Consider the following 21,775-nt stretch of genomic DNA (forward strand, 5'->3'; position numbering starts at 1 on the left):
CTATTGCACCAATAAGATTATATGTGAGTTCATACAGATGTCTGCCCTAGACAAAACCCTTTTTGTCAAGGTGTAGCGTACCACCTGCTACTGCACCTAGCCTGTCCGCTAGGATTTTGGTAAAGATCTTATAGTCTTGCATTTAACAGCAATATGGGTCTGTGTGACTCACAACTTGCTGGGCTTTACCCTGGCTTCAGTATTAGGGTAATTGTCACCTCTCCCCATGAACCGGGTAATTTTTTTCCCATCACTTAGGATCACATTAAAAAGCTGGGTCATAACTGGAATTAAAACTTCAACCATGCTTTTGTAAAGCTCAGTTGGCAGACCATCTTTGCCGGCTGCCTTGTCCCCTTTGCATGAAAGTAGAGCTCTCTTCTCCTCCTCCTGGGTAATGTCCTGCTCTAGGAGATGCTGTTGTGATGTATCTAAAGGGTTAAGAGAATTTGCACTCAACCATTTCTCGGCTTCAGATTTATTAACCACCCTGTCTTCTGAATATAGTTTCAGGAAAAAATCATAGAAAGCACTCTCTATCTCTGCATCGGTTTTTAACTTGACCTTACTTTCACCTTCCGCAATTTCTCTTATCAGATTGAGCGTTCTATCAGTTTTTGCTTTCAAGGCCAATAGCTTCGCTGCACCCTCCCCGTATTCAAAATGAGCCAGCTTACTCACTTTCCTTCATTTCATGATCCTCATCTGGAGAATAGTGTCAAGCTGCTCCTTCAATTTTTCCATTTTAGCCTTGGTTTCCAGCAACTTCTCTATCTCCACAGTATTACTCATGCCTGTCTCCACAATCTTCATATTTAATTCTATGTGGGCTACCTCTTCCCTGTACTGCCTATTCCCGAAACATAATGTGCTGGTGATACACCCCCTTAAATTGGCCATCAGTGAATCCCAAACTATTGGAGTTTCCACTGACCCTACATTATGGCCTAGGATTTCTTTTGTCTCAAGGCTCATTGGACTAATTTCCTCTGTGTCCTGAAACAGTGTTCGATCAAGAGTCCAAGCTCTACTGATCTTCCTGCTCTCCAGATCTGAATCTATATACACCCCTGAGTGATCAGATGGGTGTGGCATTGAGTACCTAATGTCCTTGACTTTCTTCCTTAGACTAAGACTAACCAAGACATAATCTATCCTAGATTTATGGCCATATTTCCCATTGTAATAGAAGACCCACAACTGGAGACCAGATCTATCCCTCCAAATATCGCTGAGTCCAATCTGTTTCATCATTGAGAATAGATATATACGTAATTTAGATGTGGGTACAGCTCTTTTATTTGGAGCTTGGGGTCTAATACAATATTAAAATCACCTGCCAGAATTAAGGGACCTGGAAAATCCAATAAATTTGCAGAGATGGTTTTTAAGGGGTCCGAGTCATCACAATTCTGAGCCGTAATACCCTACCATAGTGATTAAGTTACCCAAAATGATCACTTTAAGGATAACCCATCTGCCGCATGCATCCACTAATGTATCTTACATGTGCTTTGACCTGCTATCGCCACCCCTCTAATTTTGGCACTGTGGTTGGTGCAAATCATATGGTCAACCCATTTTAATTTCTTTAAAATCTCAATGCATTGATTTTGCATCATGTGGGTCTCTTACAAAGATCATAACTTAGGAGCTAGAGAACCTTTAATGTATTGTAAGAGTTGTACCCTTCTTTGTTTAACGCGCAAGCCATTCACATTCACATTCCAACATAAAAACGGGACCATTTTAAAATAATTTGAATTTGAGGTGAAATTAAGGCGTGAGAAAGAAACCGGGACATTGCATATCTCTCTAAGGTAGATAACATAACTAAGGCAAATTAGCAGAATTTTTTGTTTTTTTCAGGAGAAACTTTTATGGCTTAGTTTTTATTAGGATTCCTTCTAAAGGGGCTCCTATGCACCCTTTGTATATCTTTCTTTGGTTCTTCCTCAGTCTCCTTGATCTCCACCTTTTCCTTTATTATTGTGGCAATGAAGGACTTTAGATCTTCTCCCTCCTTCCCTTCTGGAACATTAAAAATGTGAAGGTTGCTCCTCTTGGAGTAATTCTCTAACTGTTCCAGCTTGTCTCGGACCTCCTGCTCTTCACTTTTGAGAGCTAGTATATTGGGGTTTTCAGTACTTAGTTCGCTTTTTAACTCCGCTACCAAGTTCTCAAGAGTCTCAGTTCTTAAACTCAGGCATTCCATCTTCTTTTCCAGTGCTTCACAATAGCTCCTTATCTCTCCCTGATTGGATTAAAATACAGCAAATCCTTTTTTTATATCCTCCTAAAGGGTATGAAGCAAAACTTCCATAGATGCTTGCAGGCTCAGTGTAGGGTTTCCAGAGGTTACTTCAGCTGTAACCAGCTTGCTCCCCCCGCTTTGAACAAGAGGTATTGATATCCTGGGCACAGCAGCATCTCCATTTGTCCCTTCACTTCTGTATGTTTCAGTCCCTAGCTACTTGTGAGGTTTAATATAGAAGAACCCCCTAAGGAAGCCATTTGCTTTGTGTTGAGCTCTGTGGCAACCTGAGTTGCTGGACTCTTTTTAAGGGCTTCTGCCTGTCTTGTAATATCAACAACAAATGGCTGCACCTTGAAATATGATCTTAGGGACGGGGTAATTTTAGGCTTATGATCACTTAATTTATTCCTACACTTTCCTGCTTTTATACTGCAACTTTTCACCTCATTCCTCAAAAAAGCAGAGGGGTGAACCCCTCCTCGGGGTCCTATGTTGCGGCTTGCATGAGAAAGGGGAGACCCTTTCCCCTCCCCCCACGACTGCCTTCTCCCTCGTGAGCCCCTGTCTTCTCCTCAGGGACCTCAAACAAGCCCCCCCTACTCCCTTTACCTTCCTTAATTGGTACCGGGTCCAAAGGGTCTCCCAAGCCAAGCTGGAATCAACTCGAGGAATTCCTCTGAGCCTCTTGAGGCTCCTCCATGTTGACAGTCTTCATTTCAGCGGAACCGACTTCCTCCTCCAAAGCGGTGCAGGCTGGACGTGTGCTGCTGCTGCTCACGTTGTATTGAAGGAGACCACAAACAGCTGCTATGCGGCTCCTCCTTAGCTCCAGGGTGGCCCCCTCCCAGCAGTTTGTGACGGCAAGAGCAGCTGGATCCTGGACCTTCACAGCTGCCAGCTCGGCTCAGCACATACCCAAGGTGTACTTTAAATTATTTTTCCAAGTAAAGAGAGAAAAGGGGGGGGCGGGTAGATAGCATCTATTTTTCCTCTATTCAGATCATTTTGCAAAGGTAGCGCAGTAAAGCAGAACGGATGCCTCCGGTGAGCAAGCGGCCGGTGTTGGGCAACGGCCGCCATGTTCTCCAGGCCCTGAATGAGTGGTGGATTTGTTAGTCAGGTATTTGGATTGAGAAGGATAGTGGAGGGATAGAAGAGGGAAAATGTTTTGCATTTATATAGCGCTTGCTACCCCTATGAGGCGTTGAAGCACTATTTCGGGGACTAGCATGCTTCTCCAGAACCCATAAAGGATTAGTGGCCAATAAGTTTAATGAAATATTACATTAATTTGAGTATTGGACATGCTAGTCTATTATTTTGTTTGAACTGGATATTGGAGGAACAGAAGGATTTCAAATTTTTTTGTTTTGGAGCTCATAGAAGTAGCAGGGGGATTGGGATGAGTAAGAAGGAGGTGGAAAGGAAGAGTCAGAGGGAAGTGTTTAGAAAGGCTTGATTTGTGGGATCATAAAAGTAAAAGAGGTATGAGATGATGCATGGAGGGGTAGAGTAGGGAAAAGTCTAGAAAGGGTTATTTTTGGAGATCGTAGCAGTAGAATGGGGTTTTGCATGAATGAGCGAGTGGAGGTAAAGGATATATTGATAGAGGTATATGGTGAGAAATAGGGTAGTGCATAGGAAATATTAGTAGAAAGAGGTTTTAGATGAGTCAGAAAGTTAAGGTAGAGGATTTATTGAGAGCAGATAGGGTGAGAAATGTGGTTGTGCTTTGGATGTGCTGAATTAAAAGAAAAGTATATGGCTTCATATGTACATGAAATGTATATAGATGCATAAAGGAAGGTATTATATGTAGATTAAAGATCCATTAAATAAACTCTGGCTTTCAAGTGTTGATGTACTGTAAATTAATGTTATATATTTGTTCTTCCTATTTAATAGTGAATCGATTGTAAATAAATAGTTACGACAAAAGATCTACTTATTTATGCAGTCACTTATATACATGTTAAAAACTGAATAATGTAACTTTCATTACTATTTTGTTAAGCAGAACTAATGAATATTTATATATTTTTTAAACATAACTATTCTACAAGTTTATGCAAAACAATACACAGATATAAGTATATCTCTATAGTACAAATAAATGCTTATATACAGAGGGATATGCTGTATATTTCTGTTTCTGTATGGTGGTTATGTGGGGAAGAGCCATTTCTTGATTAGGTTTCTAAAGATAAGGTGGTTATCCATGGTTCTTATGCTGGGGGTAAAACGTTCTATAGTTTGGCTGCTTGAACAGAGAAGGATGTGACACCCATTGTTTTTTCCTTGTACATTGATATTTTGAGGCGAGATGCCACTCTAGAGCAGAGGTTCCTATGTTGAATGCATTTGGCTATCATACCTCCCTATATTCAGGTAAATCCCAACATGTAGTTGTGTCCCTCTCGCCCCATACAAGGGGTTCATGCGTGACACAACTACTAAGTGCGATTTGTCAAACCAGACAAGGCCACTTTGCGTGGCCCTGAGTATCTTGATAAATCTAGAGTAACGCAATGCAGAGCAAATTGATGCATTGCATTGTTCAGCCCCACAAAGGCGTTCCATGGGAATTACATTGGTGTTCCCATGCAACGCCCATGGATTTTGATGCAATTCCAGATTTAACTTTGTTGTATTTCTATCTAGGACCCTAATTCGATATTCCAAATTCATGCCCTTATGTGGTTTTAATAAATAGTACCCTTATAAAGGCATAAGAATCAGATCCACATTTAGTAATAGCCCATGCAGTCCAAAGCACGGCAACGGCTACTCCCATAGACTCCTAGAAAGCACAACGCGTTCTTTAAACAAACCAATCCTCCAGCAGCCCGGGAATCCCCCTCCTGCTTTTGTTTTGATTTGCACAAGAACTCCTAGAGTCCAGAAAGAACTGTAAGTTCTCAATGACGTCTTGTGTCCAACCTTACATCAAACCCGACACCTTTCAGGTATAAATATACCAACGTTGCCTTAAGCAAACACACGGTGGTGGGGAGCAGAGCGATGTTCTACTTGTCCGAGAGCCCAGCTGCTGCCAGAGCCGAAGGAAGCCGCCCCTCCCTTTTTGACGCACTGGAGAAAATCCAGCTCCGGTGTTCCCGAGTTACCCTCGCGGGTTGCTGGGAGATAGAGTCCTGAGAAGCGAGAGTCAAGACCTCCTTCATTCTATAACCAAGGTACGGAGCTGATTAAAACCTTAGAGAGAATTCTTGATTCCTATCCTTGGCAAAAAATTGTAACTTTAACTTAAAACTGCTACTTACTTACTCCTTCCCACGTATTAGGCTTAGGTCAGGTACACTGGGGTAAGCGTATCTTAGAAGCACCAGTTGAGTCTGTTAGTCAATGTTTTTATGTATGTATATATTTTATATATTTTAAAGTATCATATGGCTAAGAAACCATATCAATGCTTTTACAGTATTATTTCCTAATACTACTTTTACTGTACGCACTTTACTTTATAATAAGTATTGCAATTGTGGCAATTCATTTCTCTTGCATGAGAAAGAAGACTGCTCAATAAAATAACACCTATTTATTGAAAAGGCCAGTCTCACTATTTCTCTGCACTCTGGTGAAACTAAGCATGCACGATTGACTGAGTGAAATAGCTGTCTATTGTTTTCACATGACTCTAGAGATACACTCTTTATTCTGAGGGAGCAAAGTTGTCATTATTATGCGGTTGTCAGAAACTGAATCCCTTCTTGTCTAATCAGGGAAGTTCACTCCTCCCTGTTCATTCGAGAAAGTTTCTAGTGACCTCTGAGCTAGCTAGCAAATCTAAATTAAGTCTAACATAGTCAGTAGAGACCTAGATGACCTAAGTCCTACGTCTACACGGCTGTTTATGTTATTCCAATGCGCAGAGCCTATTGGGAAAATAGGAACTACACTACATGGCGCCCAACGTTTGGTAAGGGGATAATCTAACGCAAGACACTAGAGTAACTCAGTCGTGCTTTTCCCACAGACCCCTTTTTCCCGTAAAAACTCCAATAGACGTCTGGAGTGGGTGAAAGGTTAATATCCGCCGGAACTTAGTAGGATGAGAATCCTATGTATTAGTTCTTGGTTTATTCAACGTTGAAGATTACAGTGTTCCAAAATATTGTGCACCTAATCTTTGTTTCCTTGAAACTTGATCTGCAACAAAACTTTCTGTCAGTAAAATGGGAGAAAGTGAAGATGAAAGAGAGCAAGCTAGAATAACAGTTCAACTCATAGCGGATGAAACAACCAGCCAAGAAAATGACCTGAAGGCTATGCTCATTCCGGTCAATATAAGAAGAACTATAACTCTTAAACTTATAGAAAATGGACTATCACCAAGAGGTGGTACAGTCATATTCATGATAGAGGCACATGAATATCGGCAGACAGAGGTGTTCTACACATGGATACATTTTCCAACAGCACACGCTGTGACAAAAGATTTCCACTATTACAAAATAGAGGAACCTCTGGAAATATACACTCCTTTTGAGGACGTTGAAAACCCACTAACTTACCAAGAGCACCTGCTCTGGTTTAATTGCGCCCTAAAACATCAAAATCACATCACCAGGCACGGTCCACTAGGTAGACCAGGAGCCACGTGGCCGGTTCTAGCCAGCTACACAACACACCCAGACATTTGATCAATGTCAGGCGAAGAACTCCTAATTAAACTAAAAGAATTAACAAAGGCATATAGAGAATTAGTTCAATTGGCAAGGGATGATATAAAGTACTTCCAGAAATTGAAAGAGACAGATATAACAGACCAACCATTTGAACTCGCCAGAATCATAGAAACATCCTATGAAGAACTAGGAAGAGATAGTTTGGGTGGGAAACCAGTAAAACCACAACTAACTGAAAATCCTGAAAAAATATTTATTAAAAATAATCTAAATACTCCAAAAAAGAATTGGGATGGTAATAAACAATCCACTCCCAAGGAAAAACGATTCCAGTCCAGAGGAAGGTCTCCACAGCGGAGAGAAAGATCTCCTGGCCGAGGAGGCAAGTCTCCCCAAAGGGAACCCTCTGAAAAAAGATATAATCTTAGAGCTAGGGATAAATTGAGAAAACCTGCTAGATATCAAGATATTGACACACGTCCCTCTCTATCTTTTCAGACTTCCTCACAGAAATCGGAAAGAAGAGGACGGTCAGAACACAAGGAAGAGCACGTCAAGTCCAAAGACAAAGAACCTGCTCATCAAAGTAAAAAATCACAATTTTCCAGAAAGAAGGTAGCAAGTATTAAAATTAAACATGCCGAGGATTCTGAGGACACAACTGATAAACGGAGAGTGGGCACAGACAATGCTAGACAGCGTAGCAGAAGTGACCATAGCTCGCAAGATCCTGATGAATCTTCTGGAGACAGTGGACACGAATGAATACATTCAGGTGGAAACTGCAGACACACGAGTTAGTGTGCCCCATAAACTATATGAAATAACATTACGTATAGAGGGAGATAAAACTAGGAAAATAAAAGGTCTCTTTTGGGAGAAACTTTCTAAAGGCTATGACATCCTGTTAGCTGAAAAAGACTGGCCACCAGAGTTTGTCAGGTAGTGCCCTCATGGCAAAGAAATGATTATGCCTGCCTTCTCAAATCATATTCCAATTCATAAAAAATACGCATTTGCAAGAAAATGGGCAGTGGCCCAAGCCCCTGCATTATACAAAAATCATGTAGGATGGGATGAGGACTCTTCTCCCCACAAAATCCAGTTAAAAAATCAACCGACTGCACAAAGGCAGTACCCAGTTAAACAAGAAGCTAAAAAGCAAGTCAGGGAGATCTTAGATCAACTTGAATACCAAGGGGTGATTGAAACATGCACCTCACAAATGAATAATCCTTTGTTTCCTGTCTCCAAGCCAGACGATTCATATCTTCTAGTTATGGACTACAGACATTTAAACTCCTGCTGCAAAACTTTTGCAGTACAAAATTCACACAGTGCAGCACTAATGGACAACATCGTGCGCAAAAAATATAAAACGACATTAAACATTTCAAATGGATTCTTCTGTCAAAACATAGCACCTGAAAGCAGGGACTTGACCGCTTTCTAAACTCCTGCTGCAAAACTTTTGCAGTACAAAATTCACACAGTGCAGCACTAATGGACAACATCGTGCGCAAAAAATATAAAACGACATTAAACATTTCAAATGGATTCTTCTGTCAAAACATAGCACCTGAAAGCAGGGACTTGACCGCTTTCTCAATAATGGGGTCGCAAAAACAATTTTGCCGACTCCCACAGGGATTCAAGTTTAGCCCAGGATTATTCTCAGCAAGGGTAACAGAGTTACTACAAATATATGATGATGAGGCATTATCATATGTCGATGACATCTACCTTACAGACGATGACCTGGAGACTCACTTAAAAAGAGTGAACACCATAATTCTTGGGTTTGCATCAGAGGGTTACAAATTCAACTTTAAAAAGTCAAGAATTGCCCATCTAACAGTCCTATTTTTAGGATATGAATTATCAAGTGAATGCAAAATCTTGGCAGACAACTTCTTAGAGAAGTGTGCAGTAGTCCAAGCACCAAAAATGCGGAGAAATTTACAATCAATACTAGGCTTCCTGAATTTCGGTAGAAATACATTCTAAATTATGCGGAGAGGGTTAAACCTCTCTATGAATTAATAAAACCTGATTTTAAACCAATACATCAGACTCAAAAACACACAGAAATTTTGATATCATTGCAAACAGACATGTTAACTAAAACAAAATTGCAAACTCGCAACAACATACGCAACCTTGTAATCTGAGTCATCCCTGGAAGATGCAGATTCACATACCTGACCTCCAATGAGGGAGAAACGGTACCAATAGCTTACAAATCACACTTGTACATTAAAGCTGAAATGAAATTCAGCTCTACAGAAATAATTCTGACAGCGGTTCAAACTGCTGTAGCAAAAGAAAGAGCCCTAGCCCAAGGCAAAAGAATAACTGTTTATACAGCAGAATCAGCCCTTGAGGCATTAACAAGTCCACGTAATCTGAATACAGTGGCATTAGATCCAAGATGGATACAATGGGAAAATTCTCTTCCTACAGAAGACGTGAAATACTATTTTGACCCGAAATTGAAAAAACTAGATGATCTAGAATATGAACAAGAATATCCTTTGCCAATCAAAATTCTGCCTCTCGAACAATATACCTGTGTAATCTATATGGACAGATTCGCACAACACTACGATGTAGATAAAAAATCCTACAATGCAGCGTGCACGATTGTCAAAGGTCAATGGAGCTCTGGTAAATTCAGACCGATGATTACCAAAACTGAATCACTCAGAAACTGTTCAGCTGAGCGAGCTGAAATAAGATCTTTGAAGATGGCGCTTGAAAATGCCGATCACGAATTCCCCACACTAATAGTGTGCGATTCGCATTACTGCGTCAAGTCATACAACAATGACATGCAGAAAAACAGTAGACTTATAAACCTTTTACAAAATACAGTTAAGCACAGGCACAACCATACATTTACTATTTAAAGCATGTACTAGAAATAACCGGAGTGCAGGATGCACGGGACAGGGGTGGGCTTTTAAGAGAGGTAATTTACTTCTTGCGAGGAATGGAAATCTGTGTTATGCCTACAGGAGGAGTTGTGACTTGCTGTTTCATGACAGTACCCTCCCCGTAGAATCCCCCTAATACTGTTGGAACTGGTTTTGGTTTCTCTGGATATCTGTTATGAAAGGTTTTTAGGATCTGAGGAGAATTTCTTAAATTTACGAGAGGTTCCCACGATCGATCTTCTGGACCGTAACCTTTCCAATCTACCAAATAGAACAATTTGCCTTTCACTCTTTTGGAATCAAGAACTGCTTTTACCTCATACTCAGGTACACCGTCTATATCTAGTTCTGGAGAAGGACTCAAAAAAATCCTACAATGCAGCGTGCGCGATTGTCAAAGGTCGCTGGAGCTCTGGTAAATTCAGACCGATGATTACCAAAACTGAATCACTCAGAAACTGTTCAGCTGAACGAGCGGAAATAAGATCTTTGAATATGGCGCTTGAAAATGCTGATCGCGAATTCCCCACACTAATAGTGTGCGATTCGCATTACTGCGTCAAGTCATACAACAATGACATGCAGAAAAACAGTAGACCTATAAACCTTTTACAAAATACAGTTAAGCACAGGCACAACCATACATTTACTATTTAAAGCATGTACTAGAAATAACCATAGTGCAGGATGCACGGGACAGGGGTGGGCTTTTAAGAGAGGTAATTTACTTCTTGCGAGGAATAGAAATCTGTGTTATGCCTACAGGAGGAGTTGTGACTTGCTGTTTCATGACAGTACCCTCCCCGTAGAATCCCCACTAATACTGTTGGAACTGGTTTTGGTTTCTCTGGATATCTGTTATGAAAGGTTTTTAGGATCTGAGGAGAATTTCTTAAATTTACGAGAGGTTCCCACGATCGCTCTTCTGGACCGTAACCTTTCCAATCTACCAAATAGAACAATTTGCCTTTCACTCTTTTGGAATCAAGAACTGCTTTTACCTCATAATCAGGTACACCGTCTATATCTAGTTCTGGTGAAGGACTCAAAATTCTGGTTTCTGTATTACATGGCTTAAGTAGGGAGACATGGAATACGGGATGAATTGGATACATAATTGGTAACTTCAATTTCATACTAACGGGATTAACAACTTTTTCTATAGTGAAAGGACCTATAAATCGTGGGCTAAAAGTTTTATGGCATTTTAATTTTAAGTTTTTTGTGGCTAACTAAACCTTGTCACCTACTGAATAAGTTGGCTGTTCAGAACAATGTTTGTCAGCAAATTTCTTTTGAGTTTCTTTTGCAAGGACCAAATGTTGTTGGGCTTTTTGTTGAATAGAAACCAAATGATTTACATATTCTGTGACTGCTGGTGTGACTGTAACCTTTTTACCAATACCTAACATGTCTTTTGGATGAAAACCATGAACACAAAAAAAAGGAGACATACCAATTGAAGAGTGATCTGAATTGTTGGACGCAAATTCTGTAGCCCAAAGAATTTCTGACCATTCCTGATCATAGGTAGCTAGTAAACATTGCAAGAACTGTTCAATTGTTTGATTCGTACGTTCTGTTAATCCATCCGTTTGTGGATGGTAACTAGATGACAAACGCACTTCCATATTTAGGGACTTTGCAAGGTTTTGCCAAAAATGTGACACAAACTGAGGTCCCCTATCTGAGAGTACCACTGAAGGAATCCCAAGGAATGAAACTGAATCACTCAGAAACTGTTCAGCTGAACAAGCTGAAATAGGATATTTGAAGATGGTGCTTGAAAATACCGATCGCGAATTCCCCACACTAATAGTGTGCGATTCGCATTACTGCGTCAAGTCATACAACAATGACATGCAGACATGGAGCAAAAACGGTTACAAAGATGACACAGATGCCACAATAAAGCATAAAAAGCTTTGGAAACAAGTAGTTCTTTTACAGAAAGAACTACAAAAGACTCACGTGATACACGCACTTAGTCATTGACGTGATGGCGTTCACATTGCAGGGAATTCATTGGCTAACACAGCCACAGCGGAAGCGGTTCAACCGGCTTCCATAGCCACTAAAAAGCGTTCAGAAAAACAAATAGATGGAGAAACCATGCTGGCGGTGAAAGCGTCATTAAAAGGCGGTTATGCAGCATTACCTCTCAACTATCCACTCAGTAATAGATACGTAATTGATGTAAACTCTGTTCCTTTTGCTCAAATCCCTGGAGTGGGGGATATAGTAATTCCAAACACGAACAGGAGAGTTTTCTTGATTGAAGACGCACACATGGGATTGGGTCTGAGGCACTGTCAGGGAGATCAAGCACTCTTACCTGAGTAGTACACAAACCCTTACCTGTAAGGTGCTTGATCGATTTTGCAGAGACGCTATGGGCCAAACTCCCAGAGCCCTACCTTACAACCTGATTCTTTTCATACACTAGGGTGATGGATAGCAGTCAGGGAAAGAGGCCAGATCTGACGCTATTGTGTTCTTGTAGTCGACCTGCGAAGCAACAAGAAACTCTTTAGATTATATCCTTTTACCTTTTCTGTTTTCTCTCTACTTCCTTTTACTAGTTCTTTATGTCTTGTCGTTTTACAACTCCTACCTGCGATCTACTAGACTGGCCTTCGTGTCCTGGAAAACGTCGTCTGCTGGTGTCCTTTGAGGAGATGCTTTTTCTAGAGTCGAAGGTGGTTGGACTGTCCGCCCCAGACTTTTTATGGTTCTAAAATAAACAACAACAAATCATTTGCACTTTCCTTTATCTATGGTTATCCCTGCTAAACTAATCTGTTTTGTAAACTTACTCACTTTTCTTTATTCTCTTGCTATCCAGACGACTTCTCACTTGTGATTTAAGAGTTAAATTCTCACTCTAAAACATTTCTTTTAAAACATTGCTTTTTAGTCAAACATCTTTTTCTAAAAACAAAACACTGCAATATTTCACAATAAGTAAATCTTCTGAATGAATCTGAGTCTGAAATTCCTTCTAATGAAGATTGTCCAAAAATGACTCTTTAGCTAGTGTTGGGCGCCTTTTCTTAAATGAAGTACTTAGCTCTTTCTCTTTCATCCAGCAAACAGGAGCATGAAGATTTATTGTAAGCGGAGACTCAGGCCTAAGTTCCAAATTCGAAGTCCACCGACCGGATTCCTCCTACGCGATGCTTCTCCGAAAGGCACAAGAAGACTAAGCATCTTCCAGAATCCCGGGTGTGGTTTTTATAGGCCTGCCACACCCCGGGACGTCCAGGGAGCTGTACGCGCCACACCCTGAGACGTTCAGGGCACCGTACGAGTTTGTTGTTCTCACGCTGTGTTAAACAACACACAGCACGAGGACTTTCTGAAATCTGACTCGCAATGCCTTGCAATGCCCTGATAGTCTTTCACATCTTTTCCGAAAAACAGTAGACCTATAAACCTTTTACAAAATACAGTTAAGCACAGGCACAACCATACATTTACTATTTAAAGCATGTACTAGAAATAACCAGAGTGCAGGATGCACGGGAAAGGGGTGGGTTTTTAAGAGAGGTAATTTACTTCTTGCGAGGAATGGAAATCTGTGTTATGCCTACAGGAGGAGTTGTGACTTGCTGTTTCATGACAGGCACCAAGAGATCCTGAAATCGCTGATAGAATTACAATCAAATTACTGGTGGCCGGGAATGAACGTAGATATCTACAATTTTGCATGAAATTGTGAGGACTGCAACAGAGATCTTAGTTGTGAACCGGACCAGACAACAGCCCAGATACCACTATTAGAGAGCATCAGGCGAATTATAGGGCAGAAAGCCAGCCGGAGAAATGCGTCCCTATAATTATTAAGACTGAATTCACTTAAAAATATAGACCCCATTGCTCGGCTGACGCTAGAACTGTTATAAAAGATTTGCGAGTCTTCATCGGCACATACTCAATTGGCATGCTACACTCTGATCAGGGTCCTGCGTTCAGCTCTCAAGCTTACAAGGAGGCCATGACCAGCATGGGCATTGCATTGCGGTACTCTTCTCGCTTCCATCCTGAGGGAAATCCGGTAGTGGAAAGAAAAAACTGTGACATAAAGCAATCTATAACGGCGAGGGTATTAGGTTCGGGTGATGAGTGGGTCAAACATTTAATAAGTGTCCAACATAGTCTTAATAACATGCCAAGAGATTCTCTAAAAGGTTTCAGTCCGTATGAACTTTTGTTTGGAACTAGAATGATTATCCAGGATTTAGATCGTCAGACTTCAGTGGTAGAAGAAAAATCTTTTGATATCAAAGATCGTTTGGCTGTTTTACAGGACTTGAATGAAACAAGAAAGAGTCTAAGTAACATAAAGAATCAGCCAACAACCACTGAAGAACCACCTGTCCCAGCAAGACCTGTCTGGATTACAAAGATTGGGGATCTGGTCAGAGAAAAGATCGCGGTGAAGAAGGAATTTGGGCCTTCTTACAGAAAAGCAGTACCTGTCTTAGCTATCAGCGGAACAAGATCAGTTGTACTACGGCCACTTGCTGGTAAAAAAGAAAACAGAATTGTTTCAATCGACACGGTGAAACCACAAACATGTGGCCGGTAATAAATAGCAGGCCCAGTGGACTCCCAAGAAATAGCAGAAGACCAAACTTTGCTAAAATCCAAGAGGTTCAAACTGAGAGACTAATCACATTTGATAAACCTGCAGTAAATAAAAAAGGACTATGCAACAAAGCCATGGAACTTGTGCCTCTTGAAACCCAAATTGCAACAATTCGTGAAGGTACACCAATCTACAATGATGTAGCTTCAGAATGTACAAACATAACAAAAGAAAATGCAAAGATCAATGGAAATCCGGAAGCGATCCCACCAATTGACAGAACAGCATCTGGCTATTTTATCAACTTTGATGACTTTTCCGATGATCCAAGTGAACATGGAGACAAGCCAGCAGCAAAAACTTTCAAAGAGAACATTACCGAGCTGTTTCACCAACTGAAAGAGACATATCTGATCTCACCATGGATTGAATTTTGGACTGTGTTAGGTGTACTTTTCCTCCTGCTTTGGCTCATCATGGCTTTATGTTTGGGTAGATTCATTGATGGAAAATATAGTACAATGGACACAGCAAGTCAGAACATCAACTTGGTCCTAAAGTCTCACAGATCCTCTCACATCGAGAAAAGAGAACTATCATCAGTGAACATCACAGCAAATCCAATACCTGGGGGTATTGCATGGGACAAAACTGACTATGATATATATGGCCCGATTGAGCTCTTGAAGTATCCACACCAGTTCAAGATTTCCTTAAGTGATTTTGTGAAACCTAGTTCCTTTTCTGATGATTGGGATTTTGAAAATATTAATAACATGATGTCAGATTTAGTAATGTCAGCCACATTTACAGTACATGATTATTTACAGGGTTCATCAAATTATGAAGAATTATACTGTTACAATCAGTATGGTCACCACTATTTGCATAAATCTGCACAACCTAGAAATGTTTTTACTTATAATCAATGGGAACATTGTCCAACCCCACCAAAAGGAAGTTCGAAAACATTTTTTGAGAAATGTCCATACTTCTCAGGGTTTAACAACAGTGATCCAGAAACGTTTTATTTTAAAATGTTAAATAGGACAGGAATGAAAAACATGCTGACAAATACTAAATTGATTTATTCTGAAAAATGTTATGACGAAATGTCAACATTTGGTTTTGAATTTTGGAAAAACAACATTGAAACAAAAACCATCTGGGGAACAAAAGATTGGCAGGTACAAGGTCTAGAATCATTATTTAGAGCCTGCATGATCCCAGAACAAATAATATTCTTTTTTTACGTTACGTTTCAAAGCTTTATTCGAGCAATATACTCATAAAAGCACAACATACATTTAAAAAATACATTTAAAAAATACAAGACATAAAATTGACCATTTTATACATTCAATGATAAAAACCGTTGTGCAAGCTTAGACAAAAAGGAAATGAAAACAGTTAAAAACACAGTTACTCAAAAAATCTATGTATATTTGAGGAGATAGCCCTCCGTCTAATGGACCATGCCCACCCCAGGTATGTTGCTGTTCCCAAAACAATTGGCAAATCAGTGGAAGTACAAATAATTCTTAACGCCTCAACACCACTAGATATCCCTAAGTTCCTACAAACGGGAACTAGCCATACTCTTCGAGGGGTTGCGTATGCCTCACAAAGGAATAAGAAGTGGCCTATGCTTTCCTTGGCTGTATCACACGCTGGGTAGCACGAGTTGGTCGTACTCCTCCACCTGCCCGTCAAAGATCTCAGGGGGAGGGAACCAGCTCTTAGCTGGAACATTAACTTCCTGTCTCCTGGCACGGTGATACTGTCCCAGTATAGTTCTAATATTGGACACTGTTTAATTTCCAAGAAGCGCCCCCCCATCGTGTCAGATCTTGTTCTGCTCCAGAGTCTGCCATCCACCCTCTCCCAATATAAACTTTTAATGGTATTTTTACTAGGGAAAACTTCCCCAGAGGGATTATCCCAAAGTTTGGAGAGGCCAAGTTCTCCTAAAGCGGCCCTGAGGTGTTTGAGCCATGTTATTTTATGGAAAACATCAGCTTTTATTATTGCAAGGAATCCATCGGCATTGTGCCGTATCTCTGGGGTGGTCCAGATGCGTCGCCAATAGAGGATTGGACGTAATCTTACTCGATCACTAACTTCTCCCCAGATCAAGGCCAAGCGGGATTAGTGGGGTACTCTGGGGAAGTCCCGTTATACCCCTAATAAACCTATTCTCGGATATCTGCAAGGGAAGAACCTTGTCAAAGCCCCATAGTTCCGCTCCGTACAGGGCAGACCCAATGACCTTGGCATCGTAAACTGCCAGGGCTGCTTTGATAGGTTTGGATTTTCATTTTTCGTGTTCAACCCTTAATGCTCCCGCGACCTGTTGGTGTTTCAGGACCGCCTTTTCTATATGATAGGACCACTTTAAATTGTTAGTGATCTGGACCCCGAGGTAAGTAAATACACTAACCACCTCTAACTCGTAGTAATTCAAAGATATTTTTGGGCGAGCTCTACGCCTAGGCGAGAAAGTCATCAGCTTGGTCTTGCCCACATTAACTTCCAAGCCATGTTCCCCGCAAAAGTGGTCAAAAATATGTAGGGCACGCTGGAGGCCACCCGGTGTTTTGGACAAGATCAGTGTGTCGTCGGCGAACATCAGGATCGGGACCCTGATGCCCGCCAACGAGGGTGCATCAACACAGGCATCCAACATCCGAGCCACAATTTCGTTAAGAAATAACGAAAAGAGCAAGGGTGCCATTGCACATCCCTGGCGAACACCATAATATTCTTGAATGATACCTTTCAACAAACTACTTGTCTTGATTTCGCTAAGATAAAAGACTTAAATAAACCGGCTATTCCGAAGCCCATACCTGATAGTAATAGCACTACTGATGTGGAAATAGACGTATCCCATATTTTTCACCAAATAGAACAAATCCAGATTGGAAAAAGTGGTTGATCTGGCCCACAGACACAAACAACTGTCAAGACAGACTCCTGAACAAAAAACAGGGGTTCCAAATGACCAGGCCAGACCCAAGATATTCCCAGAGACAACATCGTTACAACATACAGTGTAGGGAAACTATGCCTTGAGTGGCTACAAACATCCACACTGGCTGAAATTAAGCAACACTTGACTTTACTTAAAGAAGGTGCTGACTTGCGAGATTTCATAATGGGACCTCGCAAACGCGTCAAAAACGTTTCATAGCGGCCGGTATATACGCTGCATACAACGAAGCTTGGAAAGTAATGCAAATGTAAACAGCAGAAAAAATACGAGAAATTGATCGTATAAATTTGGAGAAATCACTTTCTGTTGTGGACAATGGGTTAACGACTCTGTCTTCCAGAATTTATTCATTGGACAGTATTGTATCATCTGCCTTTGATATAATAGAGCAGGACTTGCTAATGTTACAACATGGTCAGTCTCAATTGCGTTCTATTGTACAGCTTGGCTAGACGTTGCAAAACCTACGTTCAGGCTACGTGCCATGGCATCTAATCAACTGAATGTCATTATTTTCTATCTTTAACCTTACCGATAAACAAATCAGTTTGGCACAAAAAGGAGCAGATTATACAATTCTGAGCATTGAAAAACTTGAGAGATTGCCATTGACAATGTCAGAGAGACCTGTCATTGAATGGATAATACACGGAACAATTACAATTCCGATAACAACTTTCCAGTTTAAATATTGCCAAGAATATATACCAGCAGTCCAGTATGAAAGGTTGGGTAAAGGTTACATCAAATCAACCTGGAATTTAACTTACACACACAAATGTCATAGTGAAAGGAAAAAGGAGGTATTCCTTAGTGGCAATAATTGTAAAAAATCACTAAGCGGTACACTTCTGTGTCAAGGTATTAACTTGCATGGAGCTTGCGAAGGGTCTTCAAATAACCTTTCATGTCACCTGCAAGGCACTCCTGCAACACAGATAGAACCATTCTTCAGACAACTTTCCAACGGTAGCTACGGTATAATAACTGACCACAGCTGTTGTGGATTGGTGCCAGGAGAATGCTATCTCATAACTGTTACTTCCAGGGTCGTTTGCTGTATGCAAGTATTGTATCCAAACAGCAATCCAGACATGGAGGCGGCAATATGGCCTTATGTGAATATCTCTTCTATTTGAATTGATACTTTAAGCAGAATGAAGTCTATACTTTTACAGACAACTGTGCCTTTGACATCATCCAAAGAAACGTATGACTTGCAAGTCGCAAGGACAGCTGCAGAGACACATACCCTTTTATCGACAAATTGCCCCGTGCATTTTGCAGAAATGTTAAGCCAAATTTTAAACATGTCTGATACCAGTGGCATCGCACATGTATTTAAGACAATTTTTTCGGGACTGTTAACACCATTTGAAACAGTTCTGGGCATCTTCCCGAATTTTATCCATTCTGTCTTTGGCGGCCTACCTTTAATTTTGGGACTCATAGCAGGAATTTTATTTTTGCTCCTTCTGCTCCGATATGGCAAGCCAATCCCCAGACAAGACTCCAGCAACGATGGAAGAAACGATCCTAGCAATACAATACCGAGAACGTATCACTAAGGTCCTCGGATTTGCCCGGCTAAGAGATCTGACTACAACTTGGTTTCTTTCATTCAGACCAATCTGGCAAGATTGCATCTTACGTGCGCTTCGATGTCTGCTATGCGGAGAAGAATGCGTGTTGGACGTCTGTCTTACACTACCATCAGCAGTACCAATGGATATCAATACTTTGCTAGGTCCGGTAACAACCCATGCAACATGTTGTCCCCAGCGGCTACCTATTCTGATGACGGCATTCGTTGAGAACTTCACCACTACGATTAGGTGGCAGTGAAGTACGAGAGGAAAGCAGCACCAAACAGATACAACCTTCTGTGAGGATTGCTGATCCAAGCATCGATGATAGCAATCACGCAGAGAACTGCACAATTTCAGTATTTTCAAACTTGGTCGAAGTTTCACCTGATGTGGTAGACCAATTTTTTGCGAATCTGTCTGATATGATGTTCTCCCCTGATCAACAGGAATAACTTTTTAAACAACAAGCACACAGTGTTCCCTAAACTCAGAATTTGTCCTTCAGTTCTGTTAAACAAAGCAACTGAAAACATTTGGAACTATTTATCCCCTGAAAGCGAAATTATTTTTCTTTCAAATCAAAATATTTACAATTTTGTCTGGCACATGGTACTTTGCTTAAAGTAGAACTATTCTTAGAGAACGGACCTTCTATTTTTAGAAACATTAGAGACAATATTTTACCTCAGCCTCTAGCACATGTACAATATCGTATAAGTATGTGATGAAATGGTCTTGACCTTCTCTTCTGTATACAGAGCCATTTCATGTGTAATTTCATTTATAAATTTTGCAATTCATTCAGCTGATATATATGAACTTACCTGAATGATAACCTTGCTTGAAAACGTACAATACCAATACTCATTTTTTGTGTATAAACCGTACACCATTTCAAATGCAATTATGTATTTTGGGGTGGCTTGGAAAACACACATGCATCGTATGTTTACTATTGCTTATTTTTTAGTAATGATGGACATTAATCCGAGTGGGTGTTGTATTTCTATCTAGGACCCTAATTCAATATTCCCTATTCCTGCCCTTATGTGGTTTTAATAAATAGTACCCTTATAAAGGCATAAGAATCAGATCCATATTTAGTAATAGTCCATGCAGTCCAAAGCACTGCAAGGCTACTCCCATAGAGTCCTAGAAAGCACAACGCATCCTTTAAACAAGCCAAGCCTCCAGCAGCCCGGGAATCCCCCTCCAGCTTTTGTTTTGATTTGCACAAGAACTCCTAGAGTCCAGCAAGAACTGTTAGTTCTCAAAGACGTCTTATGTCCAACCTTACGTCAAACCTGACACCTTTCAGGTATAAATATACCAACGTTGCCTTAAGCAAACACACAGTGGTGGGGACCAGAGCGACGTTCTACTTGTCCGAGAGCCCAGCTGTTGCCTGAGCCGAAGGAAGCCGCCCCTCCCTTTTTGACGCGCTGGAGAAGCTACCTTTTCTCACGCCGAGAAAATCCAGCTCCGGTGTTCCCGAGTTACCTTCGCGGGTTGCTGGGAGATTGAGTCCTGAGAAGCGAGATACAAGATATCCTTCATTCTATAACCAAGGTACGGAGCTGATTAAAACCTTAGAGAGAATTCTTGATTCCTATCCTTGGCAAAAAACCTAACTTTAACTTAAAACTGCTACTTACTTACTCCTTCCCACGTATTAGGCTTAGGTCAGGTACACTGGGGTAGGCGTATCTTAGAAGCACCAGTTGAGTCTGTTAGTCAATGTTTTTATGTATGTATATATTTTATATATTTTAAAGTATCATATGGCTAAGAAACCATATCAATGCTTTTACAGTATTATTCCTAATACTACTTTTACTGTACACACTTTACTTTAAAATGTATTGCAATTGTAACAATTCATTTCTCTTGCATGAGAAAGAAGACTGCTCAATAAAAGAACACCTTTTTATTTAAAACGCCTGTCTCTCTATTTCTCTGCACTCTGGTGAAACTAAGCATACACGATTGACTGAGTGAAATAGCTGTCTATTGTTTTCACACGACTCTAGAGATACGCTCTTTATTCTGAGGGAGCAAAGTTGTCATGTTTATGCGGTTGTCTGAAACTGAATCCCTTCTTATCTAATCAGGGAAGTTCACTCGAGAAAGTTTCTAGTGACCTCTAAGCTAGCTGGCAAATCTAAATTAAGTCTAACATAGTCAGTACAGACCTAGATGACCTAATTCCTACGTCTACACTGCTGTTTATGTTATTCCAATGCGCAGAGCCTATTGGGAAAATAGGAACTACACTACACCTTAAGTGGTAGAAGTGTGTATATGCCAAAACTGCTATGCTTACCTCTGTGAGGCATAACGAGGAGCCATATGTTTATTTCTCCATGATCGTTTACGTATACTATTTGTGCTGCATTCTGCAGCACACACAGAAGGAGGTAAATGCTTCAATAGATTGTTTTTATGCCGGAAGGCACACCTTCCTGCACAAAAACAATCATTCTTACAATGCAGGCACCCTTGCACGGTGGTGCAAGGGTGCCTGCATTGGTATTAGGAAGCACATTATGCGCCGGAGCTGGGAAAAGACAGGAATGCGCCGTATATTGTTAAATAGAGTACATTCTGGCCCTTTCCCTATCATGTAGTGCAGCACAGCAAGGTGACTTGCTGTGCTGTGCTGTGTGACATTTTGAAAACAGACCCTTCTGATATTAATGTTCTCAAGCACCTAAAAGTAACATTTAGTCATGACGCCTTCCTACTTTATGATAACAAAGAT

The 21,775-nt window shown here is 40.7% G+C and overlaps 1 pseudogene; it reads right to left on the minus strand.

Moving 5' to 3' along the window:
* Positions 1–12,281: 12,281 nt before the first annotated feature.
* The window catches only part of LOC147750540 (hyaluronidase PH-20-like), a 98,457-nt pseudogene continuing 88,963 nt past the window's right edge, over positions 12,282–21,775 (minus strand).

Source organism: Lissotriton vulgaris, chromosome 1_1 (assembly GCF_964263255.1).
Source record: "Lissotriton vulgaris chromosome 1_1, aLisVul1.2, whole genome shotgun sequence".
Taxonomy (NCBI): Eukaryota; Metazoa; Chordata; class Amphibia; order Caudata; family Salamandridae; genus Lissotriton; species Lissotriton vulgaris.